Here is a 16,531-nt window from a genome sequence, read left to right on the forward strand (position 1 = left end):
ATTTATTTGATAAAGAGAGAGAGCACAAGTAGGCAGAGCTGGAGACAGGGAGAGGAGAAGCAGGCTCCCTGCTGAGCAGAGAGCCTGATGTGGGGCTCGATCCCAGGACCCTGGGATCATGACCTGAGCTAAAGGCAGATGCTTCACTGACTGAGCCACCAAGGCGCCCCAATCTGTAGGATTCTTGAGCCATCACCATTCTTTTTGTTGAGGATGTGGACTGAAAATAAACAGTATCAGGGGCCTGTGGGACGATAACAAAATATCTAACATTCTTATCATTGGAATTATAGGAGAAGAGAAACAGTAGGGCTGAAGAAGTATTTGAAGAAATAATGGCTGAAAACATTCTAAATTTAGTGAATACATAAACCTACAGATCCAAGAAATTGAGTGAACCCCAAATAAGATAAACTAAAAAAAATTCACACCAAGAAACATCATAAGTAATCTTCTGAAAACTAAAGACAAAAATATTAAAAATAGCGATAGGTAGCACATTATCTATGAAGTAACAACAATTCAAATGATGGTGGATTTCTCATAGGAAACCATGGAGGCCAGAAGGAAGGGACATAACATTTTCAAACACTGAGAGAAAAGGATAGTTAATCCATTGAAACTACCCGTCAGGAATGATGAAGAAATGAAGAAATTCTCAAAGGAAAATCAAGAAACTTTTTTTCCTTACCAGACCTACCTTTGAACAATAGCTAAAGGAACCTCTCTAAAGAGAAAGAAAATAATTAACAACAACAAGCCAGGACAATAGAATGGGTAAAATAGAAGTAAGCATAATAGACCATCCTTTATTTCATGAATTTCTTTAATCATATTTTATGGTTGAAGCAAAAGTTATAACACCATCTAATTGTGATGCTCAATGTATGTACACAAATACTTAGCACAATTATATTTAAAAAGTGGGGAGGGTTGGGGCACCTGGGTGGCTCAGTCGGTCAAGCGACTGCCTTCAGCTCAGGTCATGATCCTGGAGTCCCAGGATCGAGTCCCATATCAGGCTCCCTGCTCTGTGGGGAGTCTGCTTCTCCCTCTGACCCTCCCCCCTCTCATGCTCTCTCTCTCTCTCTCATTCTCTCTAATAAATAAAATAAAATATTTTTTTTAAAAAGTGGAGAGGGTTAAAACAACATAATGAGGTAGGTTTCTACACTTCTCTTGAAGTAAAATATCAATACTAGTAGGCTATGGTAAGTTATGTGTGCATATGGCAATAACATAGAGTAAACAGTAAGAAAATTATGAAAAGCAACATACCCAAAAATATTATAAATAATAAAGAGCTTTATAAAATGTACATGAAACCCATAGGAAGATAGAAGAACTGAAAAAATAGAAACAAAGGGAATAAACAGGAAACAATAACATGGAACTTTTAAGCCCTAACGTTGAATGTAACTGTAAATATAAGACAGAGATTGGCAGAGTAGCTAAAACGATATAGCCCAACTATAGGTTGTTTATAAGACATTGATACCAAATATAACAAATTAGGTAAATTGAAAGTTAAAAAAAGAAAAATACATATACCATAAAAGCATTAACCAAAAATACAGTAAGGTTATACTAATATCAGACAAAGTAGATTTCTCAGTGGAACTTCTGCCAAGATAGATCATATCTTGAGTCATCAAACAAATCTCAACACATTTTTTTTTAAATTGAATAATAGTGAGTCTATTTTGTTACCATAATGGAATCAAACTAGAAGTCAATAACTGAAATACAATAGAAAAATCTCCAAACACTTGGAAATTGAACAACACATCTCAAAATACTCCATGAATCAAAGAAGAAATCTCAGAGAAAATAAAAACAATATACAGAACTGAATGAATATGAAAAATGATAAATCTAAATTTGTGGAATACAGTTAAAACAATGCTGAGAATAAAATTTAAAGCTCTACATGCTTGCATTAGGAATAAAAAAGGAAAGGTTTCAAGTCAGTAATTTGTTTCTATCTCAAAAAAAGAAGTACAAAATAAGCTGAAAGCAAGCAGAAGGCAAGGAATAACAAAGATATGATCAGAAATCAATGCAATGAAAATAAGAAACACAGAAAAAAAGATGTTTCTTCAGAAAAAACAATAAAATTAATAGCAAGACTGACAAGGATAAAAAGAGAGAAAACAAAACCCATCAATATCTGAAAGAAGTAAGGGGAATCACAACAGATCTTGCAACTATTAAAATGATAATAAGGGAAGACTGACAATTTTAAACTCATAAATTCAACAAGTTAGAAGAAATTGACCAATCCTTCAAAAATAAAAAACTACCAAAATTCAGCCAAAGGAAAGAGATAAACTGAGTAAGTCTAAACCATTAAATAAATTGAATTTGTAACTTAAAACTCACACACACACAAAAAAAAGAAATCTCCAGGCCTGAATGGTTTCACTGAAGAATTTAGCAAACATCCAGAAAATAGTACCAATTTTACACAAACATTCCAGAAAATAGGAGGGAACACTTCTTTTTTTCCTTTTTTAATTTTAATTTTATTTTTTTAAAGGTTTTATTTATTTATTTGACAGAGAGAGACACAGCAAGAGAGGGAACACAAGCAGGGGGAGTGGGAGAGGGAGAAGCAGGCTTCCTGCAGAGCAGGGAGCCCGATGTGGGGCTCGATCCCAGGATCCTGGGATCATGACCTGAGCCGAAGGCAGACGCTTAACGACTGAGCCACCCAGGCGCCCCAATTTTTTTTTTCCTTTTTTTTAAACACTTATTTTGAGGCTAGTATTGCCCTACTATTTCTCTTAAAGTATCTTAATCTTATACATATTTATTTATTTGGTATTATACACATATTTTGGACAAGGAAAACTGGGGTATGTAAATCTGTTAGGACCAGCCTATTTACATACAGTAATTGCTGTACAAATACGAAGTGGGTGAAGACACAGAAGTAGTGGCTCTTTGCCTCCCCACCTGGCTTCTGCAGAAGAGACTCACCATAATGACTTAAAACTGAAGACTTTAAAAAAATATATTTTTATTAATTTGTCAGAGGGAGAGAGAGAGCGCACAGGCAGCGGGAGCTGCAAGCAGAGGGAGAAGCAGGCTCCCCCCTGGGCAAGGAGCCCGATAGGGGACTGGATCCCAGGATCCTGGGCTCATGACCTGAGCCGAAGGTAGACGCTTAACTGACTCCCGACACTGTTGGGAGGAAGAAGAGGAAGACTGCTGGAGAAGCCTGTGGCTGGACCCTCTACGCTCAGGGAGGGCAGCTTCTGAGGGTCCACACAAAATGTGGGAAAGGACTCAGCCTGATTGCAAGCCACCTGAGGTGCCAGATGCACCCTGAGAGAATCCCCTCTGCCTTTGGGAAACCTTTGCTTCCACTTCCTCCAACACCACCGCCCCACCTCAACCGATGTTCCAGGCTCTGGGAGGGGCTATACCTTTTCTCTTGGACATCCTACTCTCAGACCCTGCATCAGAGATCTGCCTCCTGAACAGATTACTGGACTGGACTATTTATGGTCTCGCAGGCAGTCAGTTGGCAGGTCTGAATGAAAGGGGCATTCTTTTTAGGACAGTGACTTCATAGGGGACTGTGATGCTCAGACGTGAAAAAGGCCATTGCACATAGCCTGCCTGGGGCCGTTTTAAAAGAGAGCCTTGTGCTTAAGCTGTTCCAAACCAGACATCTACTCCTGGCACTCTCCTCCTCAAGCCAGATATACTGCTTTTGTCTAGACCACCAACTCACCGTTCTTGCTCTCTGGCTTCTGGTATTCGAAAATGGCCAGGAGGTATACTGCGCAGGCTCAAGCTGAAGAGCACTCCGCCCCTTGCAAGGTTTTGGTCCAATCACTAGCAGAAGAGCTTCAAAAAGACCCTTGGATAATGGCCGGAATGTCAGGAATGTCCAAATTGGGTACTCCAGGAATAATGGCTTGACTGAGCAAGTTGAAGGTAAGGAGGTTAGGTGGCCATGGAGCGCCTCCCTCTGGTACCAAGTTTGGGAGGGGAGCAAAGAAAAATGGTCTGGACCTTATGCCGAGCAGATAGAGGCTTGGGCTTGATGGATGTAATTAGAGCAGGAAGCTTTCTCCATATAAAATACTACTGTAATACTATGAATAATGAATTTTAAAATAATGACGTTAAGCTTTTTATTATGAAAATTGGAGAAAATAAACTAATCAAAACTAAAATAACCACTATGTAGGTTATTTTAAACCGCTTTATTGAAGGATAGTTGACATACAATCAGCTTTATTTAAAGCTTATGATTTGATAAATTTTAACATATGTATGCTCCTGAAAAACCAGCACAATCAAAACAAGGAGTATACTTACATTGTTCGTTTTTGTAATCCTCTCTCCTGCTTCTCCTCCATCTGCAACTACTTATCAGCTTTCTATCACTATAGATCAGTTTGCCGTTTTTACTATTTGTTAATAACTGGAACTATGTGATATGCGTTCTTTGGTCTGGTTTTTCACCAGTATGATAATTTTGAGATGCATCTATGATCTTGTATCAATAGCACGTTCCTTTTTTTACACCTAAGTAGTAAGCTATTGTGTTATATACTGCAATTTGTTCGGGTGTTTGTACTTGGATTATTTGCAGATTTTTCTACTCAAATAGTGCTGCTGAGAATATTTGGCTAAAAGTCTTTATAGACATATAGTTTTACTTGTGGGTAATTTCCTAGGATGGGAATGGCCAGGTAACAGGATGAATGTATGATTAACTTCTTAAGAATCTGTCAAACAGTTTTTCAAAGTGGTCGTACTATTTTACACTTTTACGTTTTATATTTCCACCAGTAGTGTGTATGTTCGAATTTTTCCACAACCTCGCCTACACTTAGTATAGCAGGTATTATTAATTTTAGCCATTTTAATAGGTGCGTGTAATTGTATTTCCTGTTTTTAATTTGCACTTCCCTAGTAATTAATAATATTGAACATCTTTTCATGTGTTTATTTGCTGTCAGTATATCTTTTATGGTAAAGTGTTTGCTCAAGCCTTTTGTCTATTTTATATTGGGTTGTTTGTTTGCTTGTTATTGAGTTTTGAAAATTTGTTATGTATTGTGAATAGAAATCCTTTATCAGATAAATGTTTTGCAAAGCTTTTCTCCCACTCTGCAGTTTGTCTTCTCATTCTGTAAAGTATCTTTTTCAGAGCAGAAGTTTTAAAAATTTGAAGTACTGTTTATCAGATTGTTCTTTTACAGAGACTGCTTTGCTTTTTTTTTAATCTAAGAAATCTTTACCTAACCCAAGTTCACAGAGGTTTTCTCCTCTGTTTTGTTGCGTGTTTTAGAAATTTTGTAGTTTTATGTTCTAATTTTAGGTGCATGATTCTCTTTGAGTTACTTTTTCTATATGTTGTAAGCTGTGATTCCAAGTTTTGGTTGGTTTTGAGGTTTAAAAAATTTTTTTTTCAGCATAGGGTATCCAAATGTTCCAGCACCATCTGTTGAAAAGACTGTCTTTTCACATTTGCTAAAAATAAGTTGTCCATATATATGTCTATTTTTGGATCTATTCTGTTCCATTGATCTATTTGTCCATCTTCATGCTAATACCTCACTGTCTTGGTACTGTAGCTCTATCATAAGTTTTGGAATAAGGCACTGTAAGACTCCAACTTTTTTTTCAAAGTTTATTGGCTATTCTAGGTCCCCTTAATTCCCATATGCATTTTAAACCAATTTGTCAATGTCTAGAATACCACCTGCTGATTTTTTATTGTGATAACACTAAGTATATAGATCAATTTGTGGAGTTTTGTTATCTCAGCAAAATTGCATATTCTAACTCACAAATATGGTATATGCCTCTATTTATTTTAGTTTTTTTTAAATTTCTCTCATTAATATTTTGTGTTTTTCACAGTACATCTTTCTTTTAAAATTTGTTTTGTTTTTGTAATTTGTTAATTATGCATATTAATTCATATTTAACTATGCTTGATCATGATATATTTTTCTTTTAGATTAGACTTGCTAAATGTTTCTGTAGAATTTTTGCATTTATGTTTGTGAGAGATATTACTTAGTTTTCTTTTCTTGTATTATCTCTGTCTTTGGTTTCAGAGTAAGGCTTTCCTTATTGAATGAATGAGGAAGTTTTCATATCTCTTCAATTTTCTGGAAATTTTGCATGGAATTGATATTATTTTATCCTTAAATGTTCAGAATTCAGATGAAGCCATCGGGGCTTCGTGTTTTTTATGCAGGAAGGTTTACAATTATAAATACAGTCTCTTCAATAATTACAAGGCCATCCTAATTACCTATTTCTTCTTGAGTGAGCTTTGGTAGTTTCTTTCAAATCATTTATTCATTCCTCTGAGTTGTAAGATTTATTGCAATGAAGTTGTTATACTATTTCCTTCTTATGACTTTAATATCTGTAAAATATATCACTATGTCCTCTTTACATTCCTAATAATGGTAATTAGTGTTTTTTCTTTTTTTCTTGATCACTTTGGCTAGTGGTTTGTCTCCCCTTCTTTAAAAAAAACAGCTTTATTGAGGTATTAATTGATATACAAAGAGCTGCACATGCTTATTGTGTACAATTTGATGAGCTTAAACTTTGATTTCTCCTCAAATGTTTTTGGTTTCATTAATTTTCTTCATTAGTTTTTTGTTTTCCTTTCTTCTTTCTGCTTACATTCTGATTTGGGTTTATTTTGCTCTTCCTCTTATATTTTTTAAAGTGGAAGCTCTGTCTTTATTTTGAGACCTTTTTTATTTTCTAATATAAGTATTTAGAGCCATAACTTCCTTTTAAGCACTGTCTTAGAAGTATCCCACAAATGTTGATAGATTGCATTTTTATTTTAATCTAGTTCACAACACTTTTCAGTGTCCTTTTCTTCCTTTGACTAGTGGGTTATGTAAAACTATATTATTTAGTTACCAAATATTTACGTGCTTTCCTGATATTTTTCCTTTATTAATTTCTACTTTATTTCTATTGTGACCTATTCTATTTCTATGACTAGAACATACTTTGTATTATTGAATATGTTTTAATTTATTTGGACTTTTCTGGGGCCGAATATGGTTCATGTTCTGTGAGCACTTAAAAAAACTATGGATTCTGTTGTGGATAGAATGTTCTATAATTTCAATTAGCTTATGTTGGTTAATAGTTCTATAAGTTTCAGTTGGCTTAGTATGCTCAAGAATTTTCTGCCCAGTTGTTTTATTGTCAGGTGGTTGTTGAAATCTCTAAGTATAAATTAGATTTTTCTATTACTCTTTTTAGTTTTATCAGTTCTTGAATCATGTATTTTGAAACTACATTACCAAGGCATACAAAAGTTTAGATTTGTATTTCATTACATTTTATATTATACTCTTGAGATTATTCATGCCTATTGTGTTTGTATGATAGAGATATTTTATTATAGTGTTCTATTTCATTTTTTCTCCAGTCTGATTTCAGTGACCTCACACTGGCAACTTGAAATTAGCCATGGTGGGAGAAATACTACAGTCAAGCCTTTTTTTTTCTTTAGATAGCTAAGGACACTACAGACATAGGGTTTAAACTGCTCCATCAGTCTTTACCTTGGGCCCTTACACTCACCCAGTATTGCAGAGGGCAAAACCACCACCACTTACAGCTGCTGTTCTCAATTTGGCCTTCTGTGTTTTCTGCTGAATTTATGCTATTTTGTTGTTCTCCTGTCAGGTCCATCAGATGCTGTGCCATTACTCTCTCCTTTTACTATTACACAGATGCCAACAAGGTCCTGTGGGTATTGATGGTTTGTCTCCACCCACGTGTATTTTAAAGTCTATGAGAAGAGTTTGTCATCACATTTTATTATAAATGTTGTTGATGGTCATATTTGATTTTGCTATCTAGTTGTTCTGTTTTTAAGTGATGAAGACAGACTGATAAGCTGTGTTACTGCTATCACGATTTTCTGACTCTGTTACTTACATTTCAGTCTTATTAATTTTACCATATTTGCTACAAGTACTTTTTAGTATTTAAAAGTAAATAATTCTAAATATCCTTTCAATTTCCTCTGAAATATTTTAGTATATTTCTCTTTAATAAAAGAACATTTTCCTTAGCAAAAATCATCATATTACTACAATTGAAAAAATGAACAATTCCCTAATATCATCTCACATGCAGTCAGCTCTTATATAGCTTCCTGTTTTACCCTCACAATCACTTTTAAAAGTGGTATTTTTTTTAAACCAGTGCCCACATATCACATTCTTTTAAGAATCTCTTAATCAATAATGTCCTCTATCACAAACACATTTTTCCCTTTACTTTTAGAATATGATATTTCCCCCTATAGAATTAAAAGCCAGTGCATTTTATTTTAGAGAACTTCTGAAAATCACTATCCAAAAAAGATAAGAACATTGAAAAATTACCCTTTAACTGTCTCCCATAACTGTACTCCATACCTCAGAGGATACACCATTTTAATTTTTTATTAAAACATTCAAAGAGAAGTAGAGAGAATAATACATAATAAAAGCCCTTCTTCCTTGGGGTGCCTGGGTGGCTCAGTCGGTTAAGCTACCAACTCTTGGGTTTTTTTTAGCTCAGGTCATGATCTTAAGGTCATGGGATGGAGACCCGAGTCAGGCTCTGCGCTCAGCCCAGAGTCTGCTTGAGATTCTCTCTCTCCCTCTCCCTCTGTTCCTCACGGTCCCCCGCTTGCACTCTCTCCCTCTCTCTCAAATAAATTAATAAATCTTTAAAAAAATACTTCATAAAAAAAAGCCGTTGCATCTCAACAATCATTGACTTCTGGCTCTTCTTGTGTTCAACTCCTCTCCACTCCCTTTAAACCACTATAAATAAAAATTTTGGATTACATCTTTTCTACTGTCTTAGGCGGATGGCACATAATAATGATGACACCATCCTAGGGGAACACATGAGAATACACCAAGCCATGCCTTGGTGGAGGGTAAAAAGAAGAGGTGGAGGTCACATCTGTTGCCAACATTACATGGAGAAATGGTTGTACCTACCAACTGTAAAAAGACATTTTGGGGACAATCACAAACATTAGTATAGGTTTAGGTTTGGGATGATAGTAGGGTATTTTGTTGGCCATTATAATAGAGTTGTGGATTTCTAAGAAAATACTTTTAATTTTAATTTTTAATTTTTTTCTTTATTCTTAAACTAGTTTAAAATTTTTATATATTTATTTATTAGAGAGAGAAAGAGCACCCACAAGAGCAGTGGGAAAGGCAAAAGGAGAGGAAGAGAATCCCATGCAGACTCTGTGTTGAGCCCAAGAGTTGGACACTTAACCGACTGAGCCACCCAGGTGCCCCTACCTTTAATTTTTAGATATGCATTCTGAAGTATTTGGATGTGAAATATCAGGAAGACTAGGCTTGTTTTTAAAAGTCCATTAGGGGTCCCATCCCTCTACTTCCAAATCAGTTAGGCCCTTTACTTCCTTTTTACTCTCAAGAAATACTGTTATTCTAGTTTTTGCCTCCACAGAGCATTTCAACTCAAAGAAGATAGAAGAGTTTCTGGAGATGGTGGAAGAGCTGCAGCAAGGTCATGTATCCTCTTGTGTCTGAGTCTGGGTTTGAGGACATGGTTCAGAGCCCTCACAATGAAAACCTCAGGAAATTATCCCATTTTGCTTTTTATTTTAAAATTTAACCATCTGAACCAACAATACCACATCATCATTCAGAATTAAGAAGTTAAATAGGATAGATGGCAAATGACTTCCATAAACTCTTGTCTTTCATTTGCTTTCCCCACGGGCAGGTAAGTAACAACTGTTATTCAAAAATGTATGTATCCTCCCAGAGATATTTTACATATACATGACTATATATATATATATATATATATATATATATATATATATCTCCACTTTCCCCATTTTTTAATATACAAGTGGCCAAAAACAGTGTAGATGGCTTTGCATCTTCTTTTTGTTGTTGTGCTGTATCATAGAGATGACATGAGCCCAGAGCCCATAGCAGAACTGGGGCAAAGGGGTTCTGCTGAGCCCATTCTCACTTTAAAATGCTGTGGTCAGTCAAAACCAGATGTAGGATCTTCGGCTTTCCTTCCTAAGATGGAACATCAGGCCTGCCGCTTAAGTAAAACTTTTTAAAAAACTTTTAAGACCTAAAGTATTTTTTAAAGAGATGGATAGGATGTTTTGCCTTATATTTCCATGTTTTATTTTGTTTTGTTTTTTAAATCCCATCCTAGAGGTAGAATTGTAACATCTGTGTCCCACAGCCAGAACCCTGGTTTACAGAAGGAACTGGGTACCTGGGGTCCAGAAGTTCTTAGGGAATTGGTGGAGGGTCCAGGGACATTTGGAACAGTTTTCCTCAAACTTGATTCCCCAGCTTTGTGCTGATGATCTTGGAGCCAGAGAGGCAAAAAGAAGAATGCTTCTTAATTCAGGTCATTGAAATCGGGAAGCTTGTGAGGAAACTAAGTTAAAGAAGATTGTAGCCAAAGTTCTCCAAGAGGCAGTGTGCTCCCTTTCACTGGAGGGCTTGCAAGCTGCCAGCTGGCATGTAAGAGAGCAGCATTTTTTTTCCTTTTGTCTAATTAGACTAATCCCTTAGTCACAGATTTGTCATGTTTTCCCCCAACCATTAACCCTTGATTTTAATAGGATGAAACTGTAGGGAGATCTCTATTAGCTTCTCACAGCATTTGGAGTAAAATCCAGAAGCCCTTATCTTGGTTCACAAGACGTTATAGAATCTCCCTTATCCTTTCACTCCACCTCATATCCTGCTACTCTCTACTTGCTTACTGGGTATCCTCCCCATACCCTAGAACATGTGCTTTTTGCCTCCCCAGCTCGAGGTGTTTGTATTTGCTGTTCCCTCTGCCTGGAAATGTCTGCAACCCTCCCCTCCTTGAGAACTATAGAGCTTGCTTATCTTGGAGCCCAGGAAATTCTCCCTGTACTTAAAGAAACACCATCCATCCCGGGCGCCTGGGTGGCTCAGATGGTTAAGCGTCTGCCTTCGGCTCAGGTCATGATCTCAGGGTCCTGGGATCGAGTCCCGCATCGGGCTTCCTGCTCCTTGGGAGCCTGCTTCTCCCTCTGCCTCTCTCTCTCTCTCTCTCTCTCTCTCTCTCTCTGTCTCTCATGAATAAATAAATAAAATCTTTAAAAAAAAAAAAAAAGAAACACCATCCATCCCTTCACTCTCTCTCTCCCTATGCCTTGTGTTATTATTTTTTTTTACAATTCAGTGACCAACATGATGTTAAATATTGTGATCTGTTTTTCTGTTCACTCTTTTTCTGCCACTTATAACAGAAGCTCACAAGGGTCATGCACATCTTTTGTGATGCAGCACTCAATAAATTCATGTTGAATGAAAGCAGAATAGACACCATACCAGTACCTCATCTCCACCTGCTTCAGATGGCTGGCCATCTCCAGCTCAATCTACCTTTTCCTCTACAGCAGAAAGCCTGGATCCACGGATTGAGGACCTTGTTAACCAGGTTAAGGAGTTTAAAAAAATGAGAGCTCAGGGACCTTTGCTGGCTGGCTTAACTCAAAGAGAAGGGCCTGAGCTTTGAAGCTTCTGTTTCTTCATCTACATAATCTGGGAATGCTTGTTGAGCAAGTTGAAATGCAACATTTTAAGAGGGAGAAGAGCCAAGGACTTTGCTTACTCAACATCTATCTTCTGTTCTCTGGCCTAGTGAAACAGAAAGCCAGTGAGGAGGTGAGAGAGTCCTGTGCCCTGTGGGAGAACAAACAGAAGGAATTAGATTCATGTAAGTGGTGCAAGAAGAACACAGTGAAGTCCCATGATATCTCTAAATCATAAATCCCCCTATCCTCCCTAAATACTTAGTTCCAGACACACAGATTTTGCACTGTAGTCCTCAAGACCCACTTAGGTATCCTGTCACCTCTTTGGCTTCAACTTCTCTCACTCCCCTTCCACTCTAATGACAATGAAACACTCACAAGTTATACTCTCACCTTAAAGACTTCACGATCTGTTCCCTCTGCCTGTAATGTTCTTCACCCTTGATAATCTAGATGTCCTCCTATTGCCTCTAATAATTCAGCCCTCAGCTCAAACCTCAGCTCCTTATAGAGGTATTAATTTATCTTCCAATCTAATAACATTTGTCTCCAACCTGATCATTCCCCATTCCCCTTACCTTGCTTTTTTTCTCTATAGCCCTTATGCCCACTTAATCTGATATATTTACATCTTTGTTATCATATCTCTCCAATGAGATGTAAGGTTTGTGTAAAACCATGTTCATTCTGTACCATACTTACATGGTCATTTGTAAATGCCATGGCCTTTTAGCACTCAAAAAGAATATGGGCACACACGGGGAGAAGACTGGTTTTAGAGTGATCTTCACTAGGCAAAGGAGATGGGATAGAAGGGAGACACTCAGGTATCTCCTGGGCCTGTATAAGACTTTTCATGTTATATCAAGCAAGTCCCTTCCCTGAAGTTGGAGTTGTTGGGGGCAGGGCAGGTTGTGGTCTCTGGAGTCTGAAAGTGTCATTCTTTTTTTCCAGCGAATCTAGAACAGCTTCACCTAGAAGAGGTCTTGAGGAAAAAGCAAGGTATTTAATAGCTGCTCTTTCTCTCAATCCCTGTGTGCATGTGTGTGTGTGTGTGTGTGCATGTGTGTACATGCTTCTGGCCAAGTCATGCCACGAAAGTTACTTTTCCTATAGTAGACAGATGAATCCTGTTGAAACATAAATCAAGTCACATCCCTCCTATAATGAAACGCCTTCCAACCTATAATCTCACTCATAGTAAACAGAGATATCTTGCCAATGAGCTGCAAATTAGATGTTATCTGGGCCCTTTACCTCTCCATTTCACCTTTTACCACTTCCCTTGGATGAGTTCACTCCAGTCATGCTAGCCTCTTTACTACCCAGACACTCACTACGTACATTCCAAAATCTCAGAGTCTTTGAATTTGCCATTCCTTTTGCATGAAACACTCTACTCACTGATAACAATTTTCATTAGTAATGACAGTTATTTGTATGCTAGTGAACTTAATACCTGCCCCCCATTAGTCTGTTGATTCCTTAATGGCAATTAATCACCCCTTTTTTTTGTTCATTGAATTTTTACCAACCCAAGCCCAAAGTCTGACACATATATAGGTATCAAATAAATGTTTATGGAAATGATTTGCATCAGTTCCTAGTAGGATGAAGGATTATTATTGCTTTAACCCAGCCTCTCTGGAAGAAACAGCAAGAGGAAACCAGGGTAAGAAAGAGAGAAAATACATAGGGAGCCAGACAGGCCAAAACCATGCAGGAACTTAAAAGCAGCAGTATCCAATTCAGCTAACCATTCCTCCATCCATTTAATAATCCAGTCAACCTACCAGCCATCTATTCACCCAATCTTCCATCTATACATATATCTATCTATCCAAATTATCCAGTATATCCACTCTTCCATTTCATCACTCTTTGCAACTAACCATCCATTCATCCAACTATTTACCCATCCATCTTTTCATCTAACCAACAATTGACCCAACCATCTATTCATCCACCCATCCATTCATCTATTTCATTATCCATCCATCTGTCTACCTACCGTATATCAATTTAGTCATCCACACAGCTGTTTGTCCACCCATTCAAACATACATATATATAACCATCATCCAATTATCCATCCATCTAGTCATACATACATATGTACAAAAATTCATACCATCATCCAACCAGTCATCTCCTCTTCCTTTCAACCATTCATTTATCCAATCATTAATTTGCTCTTCCACTAATCCATTTTTATATCTATCTGTTCAACTGACATTTCATCCATCCATCCAACCATTTATTCATCCATCTGTGCATTCATAAATCCATCCAACAACCATTTGCCATTTCCAAGAGGAAATAAGAATCTTCCAGAAGTAGAGGCAAAGGTCATAGGAACCCCAGACTTTTCTCAGAAGATCACCTTTCCTCTATGTGTGTGTGGTGTGTAAAACCTGATGCCTCAGTGGCCAGGGTAAATGACTGCAGAACAAACTGCCCATTTCTGATAGACACTTATGGACTTCCTGCTCTATACCAGCTTGTGGAAGAGAGCAACACCTGCAGGTACACACAGACTATTCTGGCACCTGATGATTCTGTTCAGTTCATGCAAATGTGTGGCAGTTGTACCAGGGCCCTTACCATGTGCCAAGGCCAATAAGATGAATGAATAAAATACAGGTTTTTTCTCTAGAGCCCCAATCTGAGAAATAGGGACTCTGGATGAGAGATATAGAGGCAGAGGACTGGGATTCCTTTAAATTAGTTTGGCATCTTCCACCTAATAATATCCTCAACCCCGGTTCCTTCTGTGAGTCCTCACAGGGCCTCCTCGGTTCCTCTTCCCATAGACACACTGAGGATCTTCCTGATGCAATGCAAAGGAAAGGAAAGTGAGGCCCAAAGGTAAGAGGTCTCCACCCTGCCTTGCTTACTTCCACAGGGCATCTGATACAGGTAAAGTAAGAGGACTTGCAGCATCAGCTGAGCCAGCTATTTTATGAGAAGGGCTATTCTGCACTCAGCAAAAGGCTCTTCTTCCACAGCAGAATGTAGGGAAGCTGAAGGGGGGAGTTGGGGAATGGACTGATGACCCCCAACCCTTGTGGCTGACCTTCTAGGAAGCTGTTCGAAGAGGAGAACAGGAAGGCAAAGGCATTCCTGGAGGCAGCTTCCAAACAACACCAGCAACTGCAGCACAAGCACAAGAGGTAGGCAGGGAGTACCCTTGTAAAGGGCTATCTGTGGGGGAAGCAGGGAAGAGTCAGACTCAGACCTCTCCTGGGAAAGGTGTCCTTGGGGAGCATGGACTGAAGTCCTCAGACATACAACCCCCCCCACACCTTCATCCAACCCTCTTCCTTCTCTCCTCTTTTTTCTTCCTTTCCTCCTCTCTTATCCTTCTTTTCACCCCCACCCCAAGCTCCTTTTTCTCCTTCTCACTCCTTCTTCCCTTCCTCCTCAATACAGCATCCTTCCTTTCCTCTTCCATCACCTGTTCCTCCTTCTCCTCTACCTCCTAATGCTCTCCCTTCACTCCTAATCATCCTCTATGATATTTTCCCTCCCACATTCCCTCACTCCTCTCCTCCTTTTCTCTCTTCTCCTCACCCCCATCCTCTCCTTTTTCTCTCTTCTTTCCTTCTCTTCTTTGTATAACCTTTATCTCCCTCTTCCTCCTCCTCTATCTCACCATGTGTCCAGGATTGGGGTGGAGATGAAGAAGCTGTGTATGCAGTTCCTCTCAGAAACTTACATCGCCTCAGAAGAAGGAGCCAACAAAGAAGAGGTAGGGAGGCCAGGGAAGGAGGAGGAAGGCAAAGACAGAAACAGGGAAATGGAAAGAATAGGGTTTTGTGCCCCTAAGTGCATGGATCCCTGTGAAGGGGCAAGCAGGCAAGCATGGAGCTGCTACATAGGAGCAGAGGAGCTCATGAAAGCCTGTCTGACCACTTTGTCCAGAAAGGGCATTCCTGCAAGGGGGCATAGCTGGTGCACAGGTACTGACGTGGAATCACTGAGGCAGTGGAAATGCAGAGAGGGGCTAATTGAAGAGCGTGAGTGCCGGGATTCTAGGAGACCAGCATACCCCACAGCTCAAGGTCCCTACCCCACAACCCTCTCATTCTTTAGGTACAGCACCTTCAGCAGACCACCCAGAAACTCCCTGCAGGACCCAAAGAGACCAACTCGGAACTGATCCCAGGAAGGGCCACTTACCTTCCTAGGAAGGGAGTAAAATAACCTTGCTTAAGTGTAGTCAGGAAATTAATGGCCTTTAAGCTGAACTGTAATGTAAACTTATGGCATTTTTTCATGTTAATGACAATACATTAATAAACAATCTTTTACTTGCATATTTGTACACGTCCATTTATTTCCTTTAGAATAAATTGTTGAAAGGACATTGTTGATTCAGTGATTCTGCATATTTAATCTTTGAAGAACCTTAACTTCCATAAAGATTGAATCACTTCACAATACAATCTGCAGTTTATGAGTGACTGATTCACCAAATTTACATCATTTTAAAATTTTCATATAGGTACCATCATCAGCTCCTTTCTACAGGTGAAGAAAGTATGGCTTCCGGAGGTTTGGTAGCAATCACCAGATCACTCACCGGTTAGTGGTGGAGTCATACTTTTCACCATAGAAATGTTTGTGTCCAGAGCCTGTGAACTTCATTGAAATCCTGGGTATCATTAATCGTTGCTACTCTGAAGACCTAGACTCACTCGCTCTTTATTTCAAAACCTCATCTCTTTTTTATGATCTATCATCTAGGTTTGGAATTAAAAGAGCAAAAAGAAAATGTAACTAAAAGTTTAAGCAGTTTTTAGCCTCTGTGCAAGGGTTTTTCTGTACTGATAGTAATTCTTCCCTTGTTACAATGACCAAAACAAGAAAACCAAGGCCATCTTTCTGATCAGAGATGAGTCCTTTTTATAAGTTGGTTTGATG

This window comes from Mirounga angustirostris, unplaced genomic scaffold, assembly GCF_029215605.1.
Source record: "Mirounga angustirostris isolate CCGP_5_RB_7025 unplaced genomic scaffold, mMirAng1.0.hap1 SCAF_11, whole genome shotgun sequence".
NCBI lineage: Eukaryota > Metazoa > Chordata > Mammalia > Carnivora > Phocidae > Mirounga > Mirounga angustirostris.